The sequence below is a fragment of the Falco biarmicus genome, chromosome Z (genome assembly GCF_023638135.1).
Source record: "Falco biarmicus isolate bFalBia1 chromosome Z, bFalBia1.pri, whole genome shotgun sequence".
NCBI lineage: Eukaryota > Metazoa > Chordata > Aves > Falconiformes > Falconidae > Falco > Falco biarmicus.
Window position 1 is genome coordinate 61,931,683 of NC_079311.1, and position 19,769 is coordinate 61,951,451.

The following is a 19,769-nucleotide window of genomic DNA, read 5'->3' on the forward strand; positions in this document are numbered from 1 at the left end:
TTTTACATTCCTTTTCCAATTCTCCTCCCCATTCCTCTGAGTGAGGGGGAGTGAGCAACTGGCTGCGTGGTGTTTGGCTGCCAGCTGGGGTTAAACCACGACACAAGGCTACATGATTGTGCCCCTTGCCATCCTTTCTAGAAACATGGAATTAGTATAAACAGACTCCTCAGTTCCGCCAAAATAGCAACACTCCATTTACCCACATTTTCATTTACACTGCCTGTTTTCATTTCTACAGCAGTGAATCTGAATTTTGCAACTGAATTCTTTTTACCTCACCACCACCACCACCTCCCAAATCAATGCATGAAGTACAGTATTAGAAGATTTTTAATTGGAATTTTCCATGTTGGCTATAACCATATCTTGTAAACTCAATGCAATGCAGCCATCCTGAATTTAAAGAAGCCTTAGATCCCTGTGAAAATTTTCTAGCACTTAAATGTATATATCTATACATACCTAGAAACAACAAAACAAATAAACGCAGCATTTTCTTTGACATTTGGGAATTTTCACTTATAGCTGATTTCTCTGCTGTTGGTCAATTCCTCTGCAAGTCTAATTAAAAAAAGCTCATGTAATTACCCCAAGATTTACAAGACATTGCTTAGCAGCCACTCAGAGGCAGAACTGAAATTAGCAAAAGGAAAAGGGAAGGCCCAAAGCATCTGTTCGACAAAGAGAAAGCTTCATCAGCTCTGGAAGCGTGACTGAAGCTGGCTGCATCTGGCAGTAAGATTTCTCCCACATTCCCACATCCTTCTTACAGACTGAGGAAAATGTGTGTTACCTATACCCACCACAACGTGGGTTTGGAGTCTTTGGTTTGAGGCAGTATAAAACACACTGCTCAGACAAACGCCTACTAGATAAATCTGTGAAAGAAAGATGAAACATAGGCTGTTCGCAGAATGCAATCAAGAACCAAGAGGAAGAATATGCAAGAAGTAGTTAGCCATCTTCATTTTTTTAGAACTTACTTTCAATACATACTAAATTATACTTACTATTTTTAGAAGTTGAAAGAAATAGTCAACTTTCTCCTGATGTTTCTTACAAATAAAATGTGTTCTTTGTAATTAAAGCTTCAGAATCTGCTCACCAAAAAGGAGCACACAATACAGATTCAGAACCTTTTATTTTCCTGTGAATACAACCAATGTAAGCAACTGGACGTAAAGGAAGAGTCTGTAGTAAGGTGACAGGTGTATGTATTCAGGATGCAACAAATTAAAGGCTCTGTTTCTCTATCAGAAAGCCTGAGCACCGATCACATACCAACCCAAAACAAGATTTATCCAAGTCTACATATTTACTTAAGGCTTATATTTTGAGGTTCAATTCAAGCTGCTTCCTGGCTTTTTTTAAGCGCAGCATGATGGTGCATGGAATTAAACACAACTACATCAGGTTCCCATCTCAAAAGGAAATGGTTTGTGTGTCCTGTATATCAAGCTTTGAAGCAAATGGTGTACAAATAGAAAAAAAACAGCAGCTGCACCAACCCAGCTTTTTAATTTAAGCACACGCTGCTTCCTATTGTATGACTGGTTTAATTTAAACGCACCTTCACCTAAGCAAGCACACAGCTTTTAAGCAGATTTACCTGCTTTTATAATTTCTGCTTCTAACAAAAGAACTGATGAAGTCACATGAAGTTAACTGACCCTTCACTGTAGATCACAGGTATTTCAGAACAGTCCTAACCCAGAACCTTTCTTTTTTCCTTTGTTTTTTTCCTTTTTTTGTTTGTTTTATTAAATCCCTTTCAGAGTATTCTCAATAGCCTTTAAAAGGAAGTACCACTAACACGTGAGAAATAAAGAGGGGAAAAAAAAGATACACGGATTAGTCCCACAGAACAACAAAAGGGCAGAAGAGTTATCTGGGTTTTTTTAATGGTAAGAACATAGACTGCTACTATAAAATAACCAACTCGTTACTTTGGGATGTACTATAAAAAGCGGGTATCAGCCAAGCAGGCAACTCATAGGCTTCATCTAACCAGTATTTACTGACAAAATTAAACAGGGGCTACACTCCTTGTCACATGTCATACCGTCTGCCTTCCAGCTCACAAATTCATCATGCTAGTCTATAGGCTACCTGCATGGACAACAAATGAAGATAAAAACACACAAGAATGTAAGGAAATTATGAAGACAGGATTCAGTTGTGGGTCTAATGAATACAACTTGAGTGTAAATAGAACTCCTCCCCTTCCATCCTTCTCTAAATGGCAGCAGGTGAGCTTGAATGCTTTGCACCATCAGCTGTTCTTCTCTACTGTAGGACCAGATTCTAAAATAGTCATGAGGTGTGCTGCTTTAAAAACAATTTATTACTGTGTGCCCTTCAAGCGTGAATTGGTCTTTCTTTCTGGTACCGGATTATTTACCATATAGCTTTCATTCCTCTTAAGTGGCTATGTTAGCATATGCAGGAGTAAGCAAGTGTTCTGTAAATGACTACTGGTATTCATTCAAAATTACTTTGTTAAATGTTACAGAAGACCAAAAAACCCAACCAACAAAGCAAATACAACTCAAAAATAACATCTGCAGAACTCAACAATATGCTGTCACATTACAATTTAAGTTACCCCTTAATCAGAACAGACTGCTGTTCACTTCTTGTCAAAAAGCAGAAATCCAGTTTACACTGGCTCAATGGATTGGTTGAGCAGCAGAAAATCACATTCTGCTGTGACTATCTACCTCTTGAAACTTTTAAATCCTCTCCCTTAAAAGCTGTCATCTGCAGTACCAACCTGCAGCACAGACTCTCTTTCCTGCTTTACAACCAATTAACAGAAAAGATTTAGGATTTAAGGACCAAATAAAACCTCAGTATCTTGTTACGAAAGTTATTCACTTCCCACAGGCAAATGCTATCACACACAAAGTTAAAGAAAAGCTAATGGATTCTTAGAAGACGAAGAGACCCCAGAGAGTTTTAGGACTTCTCTGTGCTACATAAAAACACAGGCTACAGATTTTACTTGTCTTCAGTCATCTAACAGAAATTGTCACACTTGATCGGCAGCACCAAGCTGAAAGCAGTCATCTGAAAGAGCATCTTTCTCAGAGGCTGAGAACTGTGCAAGTCCAGTGCATTTTAAGCATTACAAGCAGTTTCACATTACTTAAGAATAACGATCCCAAATGTAAGGAGGCTTTCCTCTTCACCCTCCTCCTATTGAAACACTGCGGATGTAAAGGAAAACAAAAGAAAGGAAGTACATTCATCGCTGGGAGCGACTTGAGCGAAGGGGCTCGCTGAACAATGGGCCAGAATGATGTAGTTTGAGGTGGCGCTCCATTTTGGTGAAATAGTAACAAAGTAACTACACCCTGCACTCGATCCCTGTCACATGCGCTTGACTAACGCACTCTCCGCCAAGGAAAAAGAAAAAATATAAAATTGAGCGTTTAATGCGTTATCCAAAAAAGTATGGGGCTCGACCCTCGGGTTCAGCCAGCATACGGTACCCGCATTTTCCCACAGCGCGCACTCCATCTGGGACACATCATTTTCTGGAGTTTACGAACGCCAGCGCCGAAGTCAGCCCAGAGCCGGCTGCGAACGGCAGCGCTCCGCCTCGCCGCCGTGCCAAGCGCGCCGCAAGCGCCCAGGACGCCGCAAGCGGGAGAAACTTTCTCCCCCGGGCAGCGGCCGCCGCTCCCGTTCGCAGCGCGCCCCCCGCCACGCCTCTGCGCCTCACGGCAGGTGAGGGCAACTTCGCCGCTCAGGGCGGGCGCGGGCCGCGGCGGTACCGCCCGCCCGCCCTACCTGCAGCCTCCGTCTGCGCAGGATGCTGGGCTCGTCCATGGCGCCGCCCTGCCGCCTCACGCCGCGCGGCGCCTGGCCACGCCGGACTGCCCGGACCCCGCGCGCCGCTCCGCATCCCCGCAGTGCCGACCGCTGACATCACGGCTGCGCCGATTGGCGCCGCCGCGTCACGTTACCGGGCGAGTTCTACACCCCGGCAACTTCGGCGCGCGCCGACGGGGCAGCCCCGCGCACGGCGCCCGGCCGGGGCGGGGGGAGCGCTGCGCGACACCACCGGCTCGGCCCCGCTGCGCCGCCACCGCGCCCGGCACCGTGCGCCTCGACAGGCCGAGGTGCCCCAGCCCCACCTCGGCCCGGGGGGGGGGCCGGGTCCCGCCCGTCCCCGCCGAGGAGGCCAGTGCCCCGCCCGGCTACGGCCCGGCCCGGCGGCTCCCACGGCGCTGCGAGCGCCGGGTCAAAACACGCCGCGCAGAGATCGCTTCAGGCACTCAGCAGGCGGGGTGTTCGCCCGCGGCACCCCCGGCACCCCCAGCAGTCTGATTCCGCCGGTTCACACTGCTCCGTCTCGTTCCCTTTCCATTCAAGGCGGGCGAGAGATGAATAGTAAGTTTGCGAGTACTTGCACAATGCAGCAGTAGTAAGGTGCTATCAGCACCTCGCACGAACCGCCCCGGCCGGGCTTCCCCCCGCGGCGGGCGCAGCTGCCGGTCCCCAACCCAGGCCGTGACCTTGGGCTGCCCGCGCCGCCCCGCTCACCTGGCCCGAGCAAGGAAACCCCCCTCCGGCAACGACTCGGCGCTGCATCGGGAAAGGTTAAATCTGAAAACACCGATTTCAAGGAGGAAAAGGGTATTGAACTCTTCTTTATCAGCTAAGCTGCTGGTTAAAGAAATCATTGATTTCCCAGGCCCCCTCCCCCCCCCCCCCAAAAAAAAAATTTTTTTAAAAAAAGCTGTCATCACACTTAGCTATTCCATTAACACCATTAGCACCACCATTAACAGTCTAGGATGAGGATTATGACAATTACACCCTCAAATGCAGTATGAAAAAAAATATTGATTTCCTGCCAGATTGCATCATTTTGAGAAGTGGTCCATGTACATTCCATAGCTGTAAAACGTGCTGGGGGCAAAAGCATTTAGAACAAAAAATTGAAGGACTGCTGAAAGGGTAACACTGAATAGTAACAGCTTATCTGATGTGAAGAACAGCGAAAGAATAGGCACTGCTTTTCCCCAGCACTGGTGAAAAAAGGAGCGTCTCATTGTATTTTTTTCCACTGAGAAGCTACTCAAGTGACTGTTGGTAGAAAAACTGGAGTATTTTAAGTGCCATGTTTTCAGAAGTCCAGGGAAGTGGACACGCTGTAACTACAGACACCTGTTTCTGCAAGTACAGGAATGGAAAAACATGGATGTGTTTAACACCAATTCCTATGCAGCCTTTGTTTGAGCACATCAGAGAAGAGAAACAAGAGCACACCAGAGTACGCCCTGTCAGATGTTGTAGTTAGGATTTTGAAACACTCATGCAAACACTGCTTTTGCATGTGTGCAAATCACAAGCAGAAGCAGCATAAACTAACTTGCCAACCACATGTATGTGCATGCAGCACACACACAATTATGCACCAAACCAGACCTAACTTCTGTAGCCAAGTTAAAGATCTCCATCCACATCTTTTCCATGCATTGTCTTCACATCACCACAAGTCAATATACAATTACTATTTTATCATTCTAACCATTCAAGTTAAGCTTTAAGAACCAGTTTCCAATTTCTGTAGGTGTCCTGCCAGCAGAACTGTGGCAACACATGACGCTGGATAAGGCTAATACATGACAAATAGAAAAAAGGAGGTATCGGAGATAGTTTTTTTAAAAAAAGTTACTACTGCAGCACAGCACTGAAGAAAGGCAGGATAAAAACAAAAAAAAAAGTGGTTCTTCACCCTCACCACCCATCCCCACCAAAAAAAATGTGAAACCAAAACACCTGACAATATTGAAGAAGAGACCAATTCAGAATAAAGAAATTTATATTCCTTGCAACTAGTATCCTGCCACCTCCTAGGCAGCAAACAATTACCAACACATACTTTTTTGTTGGTTTACTTTTTGCCAACCCTTTACTGGGTGTTAAGGGTTACTGTCCTAGAAGGCTCAATTGCAGTTTACTTAAACTACTATTTCTCTCAGCAACACTACACAGTCCTATCTTATTCTTGCTTCAGATTTCAAAGCTTTCACACCTTTTAGGACAGCTTTGGATTCTAGAACAAAAAAGCTTAAGTAAGATGATTTTTGTAACTCAGGAATGCTTCTTAAATATTTGCTTGGCATACATTTCCATACTTTCCTTTTTCAAGTTTCTCAGTGCAACAAGCTTAACCTAATCAGTCAAAGTACTAGAATGTTAAAAGAAGTTGCAAAGGAAAACTGTACAAGGCTAGCTACGGAATTTAACAAAATGAAAACTGAAACATCAGAGTATGAACCATGCTGGCATATGGCAAAAAGGCTTATTTTAAACTGACAGCCCAAGGCCACATATCAAGTTCAAGTCTACCTACAACCTAGAGCCTTCAAGTTCAATGAGCTTGTCGTCTTAGCGAAAGACTTTTAACCTTATCTCAGAGTGAAGCACAAACCTCCTAGCAGATTCTTAATGCTGTTTGTACAATGCATAGCAATGATGAACCATTCCAAATACAGTGTTCCTGTCTCACCACAAATGCAAAGGCTCACATAAAAGTAGCAGAGCTTCCTGATATCCAAGCTTCAGTAGCCGAACTGGTTGTCTTCCTCACTACACATAGGAATAACTGAATCTGTTCTACAGGGGTATTTGGTGCTGAAAGTAGTGGTTCAGACTGTAGCCCCCATTCAGTAGTACTCATTATTACCTGCTCACCATACAAAGAAATAGTGTATCTTTCTCCTTGCAATCTAAAGGCAAATGTTAGGTTTAAAACAAAACAGAAAACACACAGACATACAGAAATCTCATCTCAAAAAAATTTGTCACATATATGTTCTGCATCACGAAGATCTGTTTCACCCATGCAGCCAAAGAGACTTGCAAACCCATTCTTTTGCAAGCCTCCTGTGCATATATATCCACACCAAACTGTCCATACTGTCACTCCACAATGCTACGGGACAAAGCGATTTCATTAGAAATAATAATTGATATGAGCTTATCATCAAGTTACGTTACAGAGACATGAAAGCCAAAGGCATGTATGATACTGGGAGCTGGAGGATGTACGCATATTTCTTATATCAGTTTGAAAAATCATTATGGCAATGAATCAAAATGAAGATGATCTTTAAAAAGTTTTATACAGATCAACACCTATCCATCTTACATAAATCAGCAACTTCTAGTATCACTACCCACTGTTACACTCCCCAAGAGTTTTCTTTAATGCTATGCTAATAATGTTTTCTGAGGGGAAAAAAGGCTATGGAAACACATTATCCATCTGCCTCTTGTTCCTTCAAGTTCCAAAAGCTCTGTTGCTCTGTGAAGTGTCACTGAAATCGGCTACAGTATTGGAGTGAGACAGCTGATCAAAATTAGCAGCCAAAAGTGACAGACCCACAGTTACATTGTCACTGAGATAAAGGCAGCTGTAATCCACCTGAAGAAGCAGATACCTTTTTAGTCTGTATACACAGCCTAACAGACGCAACCACAGGAACACTTGTTCATTTCAATATTAACAGGGAAGCATATTTAAGATGTTCAGTCATTGAGCGAATATAGGCCAGACAAACTATCTGAATGGGGTAATGAAAATCCACCACTTTGTTTTCATGATTTATTTTCCAAGACCTCATTTACCCATAGAAGCTATGCATATGAACTTGCACATTACTTTAGGAAAACAGGGAAAGCAATTCTCCCATTTTAGAGTGTTAGGAGCTAAAGGTGCCTTGTTTTAAATGATGACATTAATAAAGACAATGCATTAATAATTACTGACATACATTACAATTCTGAGAAACTAATTCGTTTAACAGAATCAAGTAGCATACATAACATCATCATTAACTACTGATAAGGCATATCAATTCACACATAATTTTAGACACTGTAAACAATACCCATTTTAATATTCAAAGTGTAGAACTTACAGTATTTCATCCACATAGCCATTTATGCCCCTGTATACATTTGTCTAATGTCCCTTTCAAAGGCTTAGAAAAAGCATGGAATAAATGTTCCATGTGAAATCAACAGCTCCCTTTCAGGGCTCAACATAACCAGTACCACCCAGGAAAAGAGAACAGACATGCTTCACCAGCCAAATGTTTTCAAGGCACTACTTCTGATGAGACCCCAGCTACAGCACTGTTCTGATCTCAGCTGCAATAGTGTTAGTTTTCTTTCTGTGTTTTGGATTTAGCATGAGAACAATGTTGACAGCACGCTGATGTTTTAGTTGTCAATAACTAGTGCTTACTCTAAATCAAGGGCTTTCCAGTTTGCCATGCTCTGCCAGTGAGCAGGTACACCAGAAGCCGGCAGAAAGCAGGGCCAGGACAGCTGACTCAAACTACCCACAGGGATATTCTATCCCACACAACACCATGCTCAGTACATAAACTGGTGGCATTGTCTGGAGGGCGTGGATTGCTGCTTGGGGACTGGCTGGGCATCAGCCAGCAGGTGGTGAGCCACTGTGCACTGCTTGCCTTTCTCAGGATTTATTCCCCTATTATCTTCCCTATAATCTTAGTATTATTATTATATTTGACTATTTCAATCACTAAACTGTTCTTACCTTAACCCAGGGGTTTTACCTTTTCCCAGTTCTCCTCCCCATCCCACTGAGAGGGAAGGGGAAGCAAGCAAGCTGCCACACAGTACTTAGTTGCAGACTGAAATTAAAACCACAAGCAGCACTAAGAAGGCACTGCTGCCCTGACAACAAAATCATGAGCTCTTAGCAGTATTTTTCTTGTATCCCCCTTCAGCATTACAATCCTATGCCTACTAACAGAGCAAAGCGCATTGCTCCTTTTACATCTATTTTGTATTTCCAAAGTAAAGATTTTCAGGCAATATACACTGCATGGGTTGCTACAGTGCTATTCTATTTGTGTTTCCATTCACCACGTTACACAAAAACAAGTTCACATAAGCCAGGCTGGTTTGCTGTGTACCCAAGAGAGCACTCCAGCTACTAGGTCCAGCAATGTGTTAAGAGAGATTTTACTATTTTTCTGAGCCGCTGTATATTACTTAAATACCCATCACCAGCAGGGAGAAATTCAAGGTTCCTTAGTTAGCAAAACTAGTTCTCTTCTTCTAGGGCTGACCAATTTACAGAAGTAGTAAGGCACAGGTCAGTGTAGGGGTGCAACAATTTTTTACACATAAAGAAGCACAGTTGACTGTGGCTGTTTCTTATGAGAGAAAATATTGGTTTTCTGATTATATCTTAAGGTTCTTGAAAATAAACTGCTTTTTCAAGGTACCTTGCCTACAGTCTCAGTTATACACGTAAGAAGAGCAGCCATGAGAGAACGATGCACATTCCATGGACAGCATAGGTACACACTGGGTTTTCATGCCACCTGCCGGACAAAATCCTGCTTGCAACAACCAATTTCTGGTTTAGCCATTCAGGGGGCTTAGAAAGGTAGTAAAATCAATTATGAAAATACCAGAAGAATTTTTTTTTTCTTTTTTGCAGAAGCAGAATTCATTTTTAAGTAATGAAATTCCCTTTCAATGACACAACATACAGAAGTACATTGGTTACAACAGACATTTCAACTTCAGCGATTTTGCCTTTGCATCAAATACTGTTTCTCATTGCAAAAAGCATAGATGAATCACCAATCCAACCAAGACAGGAAGCCCTTCGATTTTCCAGGTTTTCTGTAATTATACAACAGCATAAAAGAAATTTATTTCTGAGAGCACAGGCACATCAAGAGTACAGTCCATTTCTCTCACAGATCTCTTTTCAAGCAGAACTGAGAAATTACATATATACCCAAATGTTCTTCCTTTTTAGAAAAGTTTCTGAACTAGTCTCAGTATTTTTCTGATGAATGCCACACATTCACGTTTAAAATGGCATAACTCCTGTAAGTTTGCAGTTCCACATATCTAGCTGTTTTCAGTGAACAAATAAAAAGAATCCTCCGAGTTGAGCCATTTTCAAACAATGAGCTCAACAGAGTATTTCAGATTCTGTATATGGAAAAGGAAGCAAATTCTTAAAAAATACTCACGGCAAAACAATAACCACAGCAATTACATTCTGAATAATCCCTTCCTAGATACTTAGAAGTTTGGTTCTTATGTGAAAACAGTCATAGGCAAGCCGTATTCCAACCGCAATTATTAAACTTTGGAAGGGTTTAAGTTGATGTTTAACGTTAATGCATCTAGTCTCCTTCATTTTGATGCCCCATTTTCATTTTTAGAAGCACTTAATCTCAACACTTGCAATAATGCGTTATTTTCTCAATGAGATAGCATGCTAACATACTTTCCCTTAAAGAGATGTAATTTTTCTTAATGTGTTTTGGCTAATCTTTCCACTACAAGATTCAGTACTTCCCACTACATGTCCATCATTCTTCGCAAGAGCTCCATCCTTCATCAGAGAACAGTAAAGTATTTCAACATTCAAATTAATCCAGAAGGTAGTTCACTGTGCCAAAGTCCTGACTCCCCATGAACCTAAGATCCATTACAAACCAGACAAACTACAGAAGTTTGGAACAAAAGGGAATGCTCTCCAACTGATCAATAGTGTCCTATATTCGGTAACCGCAGCACATATAACAAGCATACCAAAAAACATTTATTCACAGTTACAGGTTTCTGGAAAAGCAGCATCATGCTAGCAGGTTTGTTCAGGATACGCTTTTAGTGACCCCAAAATTAATGAAATACACTGAGATCCAACTCACTTTTGTTGTAGGTCAGTTTTCTTAGTTAACCTGAGCTCTTTCCTCTCTTACTTACACTAGAGAATCTCATACTTCAACTCCGTTTCCTAGTACCAACTTCCAACACTTTTCAAATAGATAACCTAACACAGAAAGAGTCAGGAATCCATGATCAGCCAAGTGTATATTATCAAGGTAAAAAAATATCAAAGTCCACATTGCCAAATGCTCCCAAAGGACAGAAGCGCAATTTAGAGAAAGACATTTGATTCCACATCAATGTAGAAGCAAGTCTGACTAAAACCAGAGGTACACTCAGCAGCATGTGCCAAGGCCAAACTGTGGCAGTCAATCCACTTATATTTTTCAGTCAGTAAAACTGCACCTGGTTTTAGATCTAGAAACATAAGAAATCAGAGGTAGCAGTTCCATCATCCAACACAAAAGTAGGCTCTGTGATAGAATTCTCAAATTGGAAAATGCCTGCAGAAAAATCCTTGCTATACAACTTTGCTTGTTTGGAGCTAAAAAAAATCTTCCCAGATAACAAGAGACAGGACAAGAGGAAACTGCCTCAAGTTGAGCCAGGGGAGGTTTAGATTGGATATTATGAAAAATTTCTTCACTGAAAGGGTTGTCAAGCATTGGAACAGGCTGCCCTGGGAAGAGGCTGAGTCACCATCCCTGAAGGTATTTAAAAGATGTGTAGATGTGGCATTTAGGGTCATGGTTAAGTGGTGGACTTGGCAATGTCGGGTTAACAGTTTGACTCGATATTAGTCTTTTCCAATCTAAATGACTCTATGAAAATCAGAAAGGAGGAACTTCCATTCCTACCAGAGATCTAGATAAACTACTTTTACCCTCCCTCCTCCAGTGCCTGTAAATTAGCAGCGTCATTCAACTCAATCTGAGTTTGTTTTGAGAGATATAGCCATCATCAGAACCACAGCTGCACTCCAGCTCGAGGGATGAGTTATTGTTCCCACACTACCTGCTTTCATCCTCCGCTACACTACAATCACTTTGCAAGTATCATATGCATGAGACCATGCTGACATACAGAGAAGAAAATAAAAACGTTACTTCAATTTAAAAATGTTCTCTGTCTAGTTATCCCTTAATATAAGGATACTGCCCCAGAGTAAAAAAAACTGAGCAGAAAGGAATATCCCTCATCAGCTTCCAAACAAAGTCCACCATTTTTGGCCAAACTTCACTAGGAAGTTCAACGAATGTCAGTATTTGCATTTCTGTTAACTGAAACTGACACAGCAGAAATCAGGTTTTCTACAGTAATAATTACTCTCAAACAGTACCAGGAAAAAAATTTATACAGTGCTCAAGCCTCTTGACAATATATAGTATCACTATTGAAATTCAGATTATGGAGCAGTACCTTACTCTACTACAAAAATACTCTACAGTTGTGTGTGTTTTTTTATATAATCACCCTGTCATAATTATGCATAGGTACCTCTATCTCTAAGATCTCTAAGACTGCTAAGAACAGTCAGAGAGGTTGTACATGCCCCGTAAGAACTCCCAACGATGCCCTAACCTACTGCTACCCACCTAGGCAGCACAAGAAGCACTCCGAGGTTATCAGCACCTCTTGCTATGCCTTCAGTTCCCAAATGCAGAGAAAAAGACAAGGATTTTCCTACACTTAAAATGGTATTCTCCCACGCCTACTTTATCTCATTTATTTTAAAGTCAGAGCTGTGAGTGACATTAGTTTAGAATTTTATCACACATTTCCAAAAGTGGAAATCAGACCATCAACAGCAGATTTGTACATCAGCACACACTCCTCAAGCAAAGGAGAACCTCCCTGCAACTTTTTATTAAATATTTTCTCATTCAATTAAACCACAGTAGTCGTTTTTTCTGCTTTTTTTGATGGGGCCCAGGAGACAGCATTATAGCTGTCCTAAATCCATCCCTGTGTGAGCCATTTTTCCAGTCTCTTCCTGTCCTCCATGTCCCTTTTACATCCCGCCCATTTCCACCCTTATAAATTCTTTAACAGATTGCAGAAGCTTTTGATCTAAGGCCTGAAAAGTCCATCACTATATTCCTGAATCTTATTCCTTGTTAATCACAAATAATAACATTTTATTCTATTATCCTCTAAGCAAAGTCCAACAGCAAGCTGAGAAAGCTTCTATTCCCAGAAAGGCATCTAAACTTCAAACACTATAATTGATGACACATCAATTTCTTCTGGTTATACACTTCATTGCCAAACCACCATTACTCCCTTGTTTCTCATGTGGCTAATTTTACAAGCATTAAGGTTGATGGCCCCACTTCCGTAACACTTTCCACTTTCTTCTTTTTAAGATACACCGGCAACAAAATTCTAGATGACACTAAGATAACCATCACTAACACCACACAGAGAACTCAAATATCGCAGCAGGCAATCAGAATAAGCCCTTATTCAGAGTCGATACTAACACACAGTCAGAAGCTTTACTTCTAGGAATGAAGCACTACATTCAACCTAGCTTACTGATCTTGACTCTGCAGGTCCTGTGGACCAGATGAAAATGTGAAAGAATAAGGCATGCACAAGTGACAACACAGGCTAAGGAAGATACTTTTAACACCCCTGGTTTCTTCATTATCTAGAAGTAAAAATTGCTCCTAGTCTGCCTTTTCACTGTTTGGGGAAAGTCTCTCATGAAGGAAGATCGTTAATGGGATGCCTGGAAAACAGAAGCATGGTGTTCATGTGCAAAATAAGGATGTACTGCTAGCTCCTACACACATTTGATCTGTACTGGTTTTGCACTGTTAATAGGATACGTAAGAGGATTATACCTACATTCAGCTCTAACAAACTGTACGAAGTACAAAGAATAATGTCTCCTTTCACTTCTAGAAGATGCTCAAATACATTCTGTCAGCTGGAAGCTAACAGGCTGATGGGAGGAAACCTACTGCACCGCAAAATACATACGCTTGGAAGTATGTGCTTGCAAGACCTCTTAACCTAGGTCAGTCTTCCAAGAGAGATTATTAGTATTTTACTTACTTTTCCCGTTATTCTGTAACTAATGACATATTGCAGCATGAGACGTGTTCTCAATTCTGAGAAATCGAAAGCTCTCTATCACAAGAGGGTTGACCCTGGCTAGCACCACTTCTGTATTTCATTCACCAAGAATGAGCAAGAAAAGCATCATAACTAACAAAGACACTAGTTTTAATCAGACAATTTAGGAAAGGAGTCAAACATCTAGAACTCTGTTAAGCAATCTACAAATCTACAAAAATCTACAAATCTACAAAAATCTACAAATCTACAAAGAATCTACAAATGCGTTTTAAACCCAGATGTGCAGTGACTATTTTAACAATGATATAGACAAATAGAGGTATCTCTGTATTTGTGAAACAGAGCGCCCAGACATCAACTTCTTGCTTCAGTTTATCAGAAGGTATTAGTTTCATGGCTCTGGATCAGATCTTCTCCAGCCTTTTGCTGTGTAGAAATATTGTGTATAAAGGAGGCCTTATGAAGATGGATGCTCATTTCCCTCTACTACTAAATTAGAGCTACATACTGAATTAGAACTGCGATTAATAATTTGTTAGAAGGTAAATACAAAGAAATATGAATGCAAATACAAATTCATGGGCAAGGAGTTACTGAAATAAAGTACGCATAGGAGAACAGCTCTCTGGTCTTCAAAGCTAGAAGTAACTGAAGCATGGAAAACCTGCTACCATTACTTGGCAATTTTAGCATTTCATAGGAATAAATACCTTCGATTTTCCAAAGATTCTCAGTGATTAGTCTTAGAAGTTGAGCTGGTTTTAAGTCAAACAGGAATATGGCATTCAAAGCTATACACAGGCTTAGCATTCAAGTAACTCCTCAGTTCAAACTCAGTATTTCTGAAATTCACCTAACTGTTTTGGGAACATCTTAGAGACAGATTAGCTACTTAGGCCATTACTATTATATCTTCCTCATGTTTCTTGCAAGTGCCATCCCTGTACACGCTCATTAACTTGCAGAGTATTAAATAGCTGTTCATAGAGACAACCAACAATCTCAGGCATTAAAGACCTGAATTCCCGGACAGAAAGAGCTAAAATTTAAAGCAACTCAAGTTTCAGATGCAGGTCCCTCTTGCTCTCTAGTAAGTTTATTTAAAAATAAATTCAGTGACGCCTGATAGCTATTAGATAAAACCAAATACAGACAATTAATGATTTGAAATGTTCCCTACAATTCTAAGCCAAAACATTTAAATAAAGGCCTTTTCTAAATACATCATTTGCCCAAGCACAACTGATACCATCATTTACTTATCTAACCAATTAGTGTCTCTAAAGTATGCACTGTATTTGTTTGCAGTCATTTATTATCTAACCTATAATTTTGCAGCTTCTCAGGCAACAAACTGCTATCTTGCATCTGGGGAATAAAATGCACAAAAGGGTGCTGGTGTGCTGTTTGAACACATGCAATTACTGGCAGTTACATTCTAATTAGCATAATTAGTTTTGAAACAGTTCTTATAATAACTGTCAACATTATGTCAATTTAGCTGAAGTTAATGGCATATTTAACAAAGACACACTCATTTTCAGTATTTAAAAGAATGGAAGAAGGAAAGTCCTTTCTGAAAAAGTAAAACTGCTTTTCAGACACTGAACATTTCTTACTTTGTTTCAGCAATTCATCTTCTAAAAACAGCACTTTATATAATTATCACCCTCCAGCTTCTGGAAGACCATCCTTACAAATTAACACTGATAAAGTGGCAATAAAAAGCAAGTACAACAAAGTACAGATGCTTGCAAATGCAGTCTTCTGTTGTTTTGGGGAAGGCAACAGTGGGGGGGGGGGGGGAAGTGCGGAAGTTGGAAAAAAATCTAGAGGTAAATCTTGGAAAAACTAGAAGAGGTAAATAGTGTGCTAATGTGCTAAGAAGTATCAAACGCTTCTAGTCATACTTAGACAAAACATCCCTTTACTGCTTACTAGGAAAGGGCATAAGCCATTCATAAAGGCCAGTTTTTTACCCTTTTTCCAGTTTTGGTAAGTTACCAGATACTATTTACAAGTAGCCAAAGATGTTGCATTATTAAATCAAGTAAATACTTAGTCATTTCACTGACTCTTTTGAGTTTCCAAGAAGAAACAGCATGTCTTTCAGGTAAATATTCATCTTCTGCACCAGAAGGAACAGCCCAGCGTATGCTTAGTACTTGCCATAAAGCTGAAGTTACACAACCAGTCTTGACTGAATTTAAAAGCCAGGTGTATTACAGTGTACATGTTTCATTTAAGAATCTTGTTCATAGTGGGGTTTTATTATGTGGATATTTCAAAGAGCAAGTTACTGTTCAGTAGTCATGAAATATGCTGTCTTAAAAAAACACCTCTCAACTGTGAGAAATCTTTGCTGGTTTGGGGTTTTTTAACTTATATGAAACACAAACAAAATGAAGGACTTCATGCTCCTTAAAGTAGATTTTTTTGGAGGGTTTGTTTTGGTTTTTTTTAAATAAAAAAAGTAAACAAAACAGGAGTTTGATATTAAACCATGGTGAAGACAAAGAAAATCCATGGAACTTTTACCCAATTAATTTGGACACATTCTTTCCCTTTCAGATACACATTTATCATCATGTATCATAAAGGCATCTTACGTTCACGTTTCTACTGGCTTTATGTATGCAGCTATCCAGAAAAACTTAAAATCAGTTAAAACTTGATTCAATCCATGCCACTCAGAAGAAGTATCTTTCTGCCTATAAAATGGTAACTGCTCAGTTTCAGACTCATTATTAAATTTTAAGCACATCAGCTTATTATAATGAAGTATTACCAAATTTACTTTATTTCGATTTATTTAGAACTACTTCCCAAAAGGTCTGCTAGCAGTAATAAAAACAGACAAGTCAAAACAGTACGTATTAATGGCATTTGTAAACACTTGTAGAGCAGCAGGAGAGCTGGGAGAGAACAGGAGAATTGCTCCCACACGTTGGATGAGGCAGTGACATTAAATTAATTCCCAAACCACTTCAACAGAAAAGCAGCACTTTCAGGAGCCAATTCATTCAACCCTGAAATAGGTGCCTAAAATCAGGCAAGCTGTCAGCCTATAGGGCAAGCAAGGAAAGTCACCTAAGCTAGCTCTATCACTGTTCCCCTACATTAGCGCAGAACTCCGCACTGAGACACACACTGAATTGCCTTCCAGGAGCATGTATTATTCTCCACTGACTATGGTGAGGAAGAGACTGACTAGACCAACATTTGACCTTTGAGAACATCCTAAAGTAGAATTGCTCTATACCTCAGCTTCACCTTTCTATTTAGTGTCAAAGACATCCTGTATCATTTTCTTAGAGTTTCTAAGCCCACGTTAATACCCCCTGATGACTCCCATCCTCTGCGTGACCACCACAGAATCTGTCCGTTACGGACAGCTCAGCATGCTCCTGCCAGAAGCAGAATAGTAACAAGACAATCACTTAGCTATGTCTAAATTAAGAGCCCCCAGCAAATCTAATACACTGACAATTCATCTGAAAATCTGCCTTCCCCGTACACATTTTTAACCCACTTATATGGTTTCATACAGAAACTGTATTTTTAATATATAGTCCAACTGCCTATATTACAGGAGTGAAACATGCATAGCTACTAAACTCTAAAGAAAAAAACCTATAGCCCATTTCAAATCAATATTACATAACTTAAAAATCTGTAATTCACCATAAGAAGGATTTACATTGTGACACGGTAGGTGACCTAGGAAAGTTTTTTGTCTTTTGTACCCCACCTGCAAAGCCACTAAACACTAGTATGCATCTTTGAGCTGCTTGCTTGTTATTCTTGTCTGTATTGACACATAATCACTACTCACCATCAGGTCCACATCAGCTGGGTATCAACCCCAGCAAGAATGATCCATCCTAGTAGAAGAACTAGTAACAGGCTGGTTAATTGTTCAGATGTGCAAGACACTACATTTAAAATCATTTCAACTCAGACTGTGAACATCTAAATGGAAATTCTTCATACAAATCTCTTCTACATAAAGTCAAACTCTTTCCTACATATAATTAAAAGCTCCCATTACTAGAATGTAACAATAGGCCTCCCCAACTCAACTCTTTCAAAGCACAGAACGAAGACCAAATAAAAAAGTGGAGGAGAGAGAGCGATCCCTAACTTTTGGGCCCTTTTAAGCAAAGGCAAGAGTCTTTCAGAAGCCTAACAGCAAAGTATTTGTCACAGGAAGTTTGAGAAGAGATTTGCCTATGTGACCATGTAACATTAAATCCCTTAGGAGACAAGTCTGATTGGCAGTTCCAGATAACAAATAAATACATCCACCCCACGCACAATCTGCTTAGATCTGCGTAGCAGGCCCTCTCCTGCTTTTGCACCAGCATGGAAAGAGTTGAAGTGAGGCACAGAGAAAAGATGTAGAGATACATGAAGGAAGAAGCCTGTGGAAGACAAATATGCCCTAAAACTCAGTAAATGATGAGTAAAAGGCCCTTAAGGAAGCACAGCTCACTGAATTTTTCGTAGGTCTGTTATTTTATGACCATTTAAAACACTTTCTTAACAAAGCTGATGAATCTTTCTCTTCCTATAGTTTAACCATTACACTAAAACATGAGCACAATGTTGCTAGTGGCATAACACATAATTGTTGTGTGCAGAGACAGAGGACCAAATAGCAACAAGGCATACTTAATTTAGATCAGAAGAAATTATTCTTTTAATCCCCAGCTACAGAAATAACTTCCTTCACCATGAACTGTTTCTCCTAACAAACTAGAAATCAAAAATACATAGGTTGATACTTAGTTCCCTGGAAAATACTAGGGCTCAAAGCATAGAATTTCCAATAGAATCAAGCATTTGTAATAAGCGTGGAGTCCAATAAACCACATCTGCCCCAAAGAACCACAACCACCACTAAGCAGAAACTGTGATAACATTGGTAAGTGTAGATTTGCTGCCCGTAAGTGAAATGCTATTTCAGATAGACTTGTGGAGAAACTAGCCATCTACATACCAGTATGATATGAAAAACTAGCATGGTGGTATCTGTTTAGCATTATCTGATCACAGCTTCTTTAATCTGAAGATTATGCAAAAAAAAGAGGTGAATTCCACCCCAAAACAGACATGGATCAGTGAGTTTTAATAATCAGCCAAAAGGCAGAAGAGAGGCGGGGCAACATTAATAAAAATGCCCAGCGTTTTTATACAACATGCCATACACATATTAATTATCTGAACAAAAGTATAGGCTAGTGTACACGGTACTGCATTAGGGTGTTCTGGTTTGGGCCCCTCACTACAAAAAAAAGAGTGCTGGAGCATGCCCAGAGAAGGGCAATGAAGCTGGTGAAGGGTCGGGAGCACAAGTCTTATGAGGGGCAGCTGAGGGAACTGGGGTGGTTTATTCTGGAGAGGAGGAGGCTCAGGCTGGAACCTTATCACTCCCTACAATTGCCTGGAGGGAGGCTGTAGGCAGGCAGGGGTCGGTCTCTTACCCCAAGTAACAAGCGACAGGACAAGAGGCAATGGCTTCAGGTTGTGCCAGGGGAGGTTTAGATTGGATATTATGAAAATTTTCTTCACTGAAAGGGTGTTTTGCACATTTGAAGCACTGGCACAGGCCACCTAGGGATGTGGTGGAATCACCATCCCTGGAGGTGTTCAAAAAACATGTAGATGTGGTGCTTATGGACATGGTTTGGTGATGGACTTGGCAGTCCTGGGTTAGCGGCTGGACTTGATGATCTCAAAGGTCTTTCCTACCTAAATGGTTCTGTGATTAAATTTCAACACATCTGAAGATCTTCATATACAGAAGAACAAAGCAGCATAATGGATGCCTGAAAACAGAAAGCTGAAAGTTCAAGTGTATGATGCATCTCAGCCCTTATCATTTTATCCAAAAGACTTAAGCTCATGCTTCATACACCCGTGTTCTGAGGACAGTCCTGCAGAAAGTGGAAACAAAGACATTGATAGAAAAGAATGCT

At 40.6% G+C, this 19,769-nt stretch overlaps 1 protein-coding gene across 1 annotated transcript in view; it reads right to left on the reverse strand.

The window, feature by feature from the left end:
- MAST4 (microtubule associated serine/threonine kinase family member 4) overlaps positions 1-19,769 on the reverse strand; it is a 274,380-nt gene that overhangs the window by 183,292 nt on the left and 71,319 nt on the right.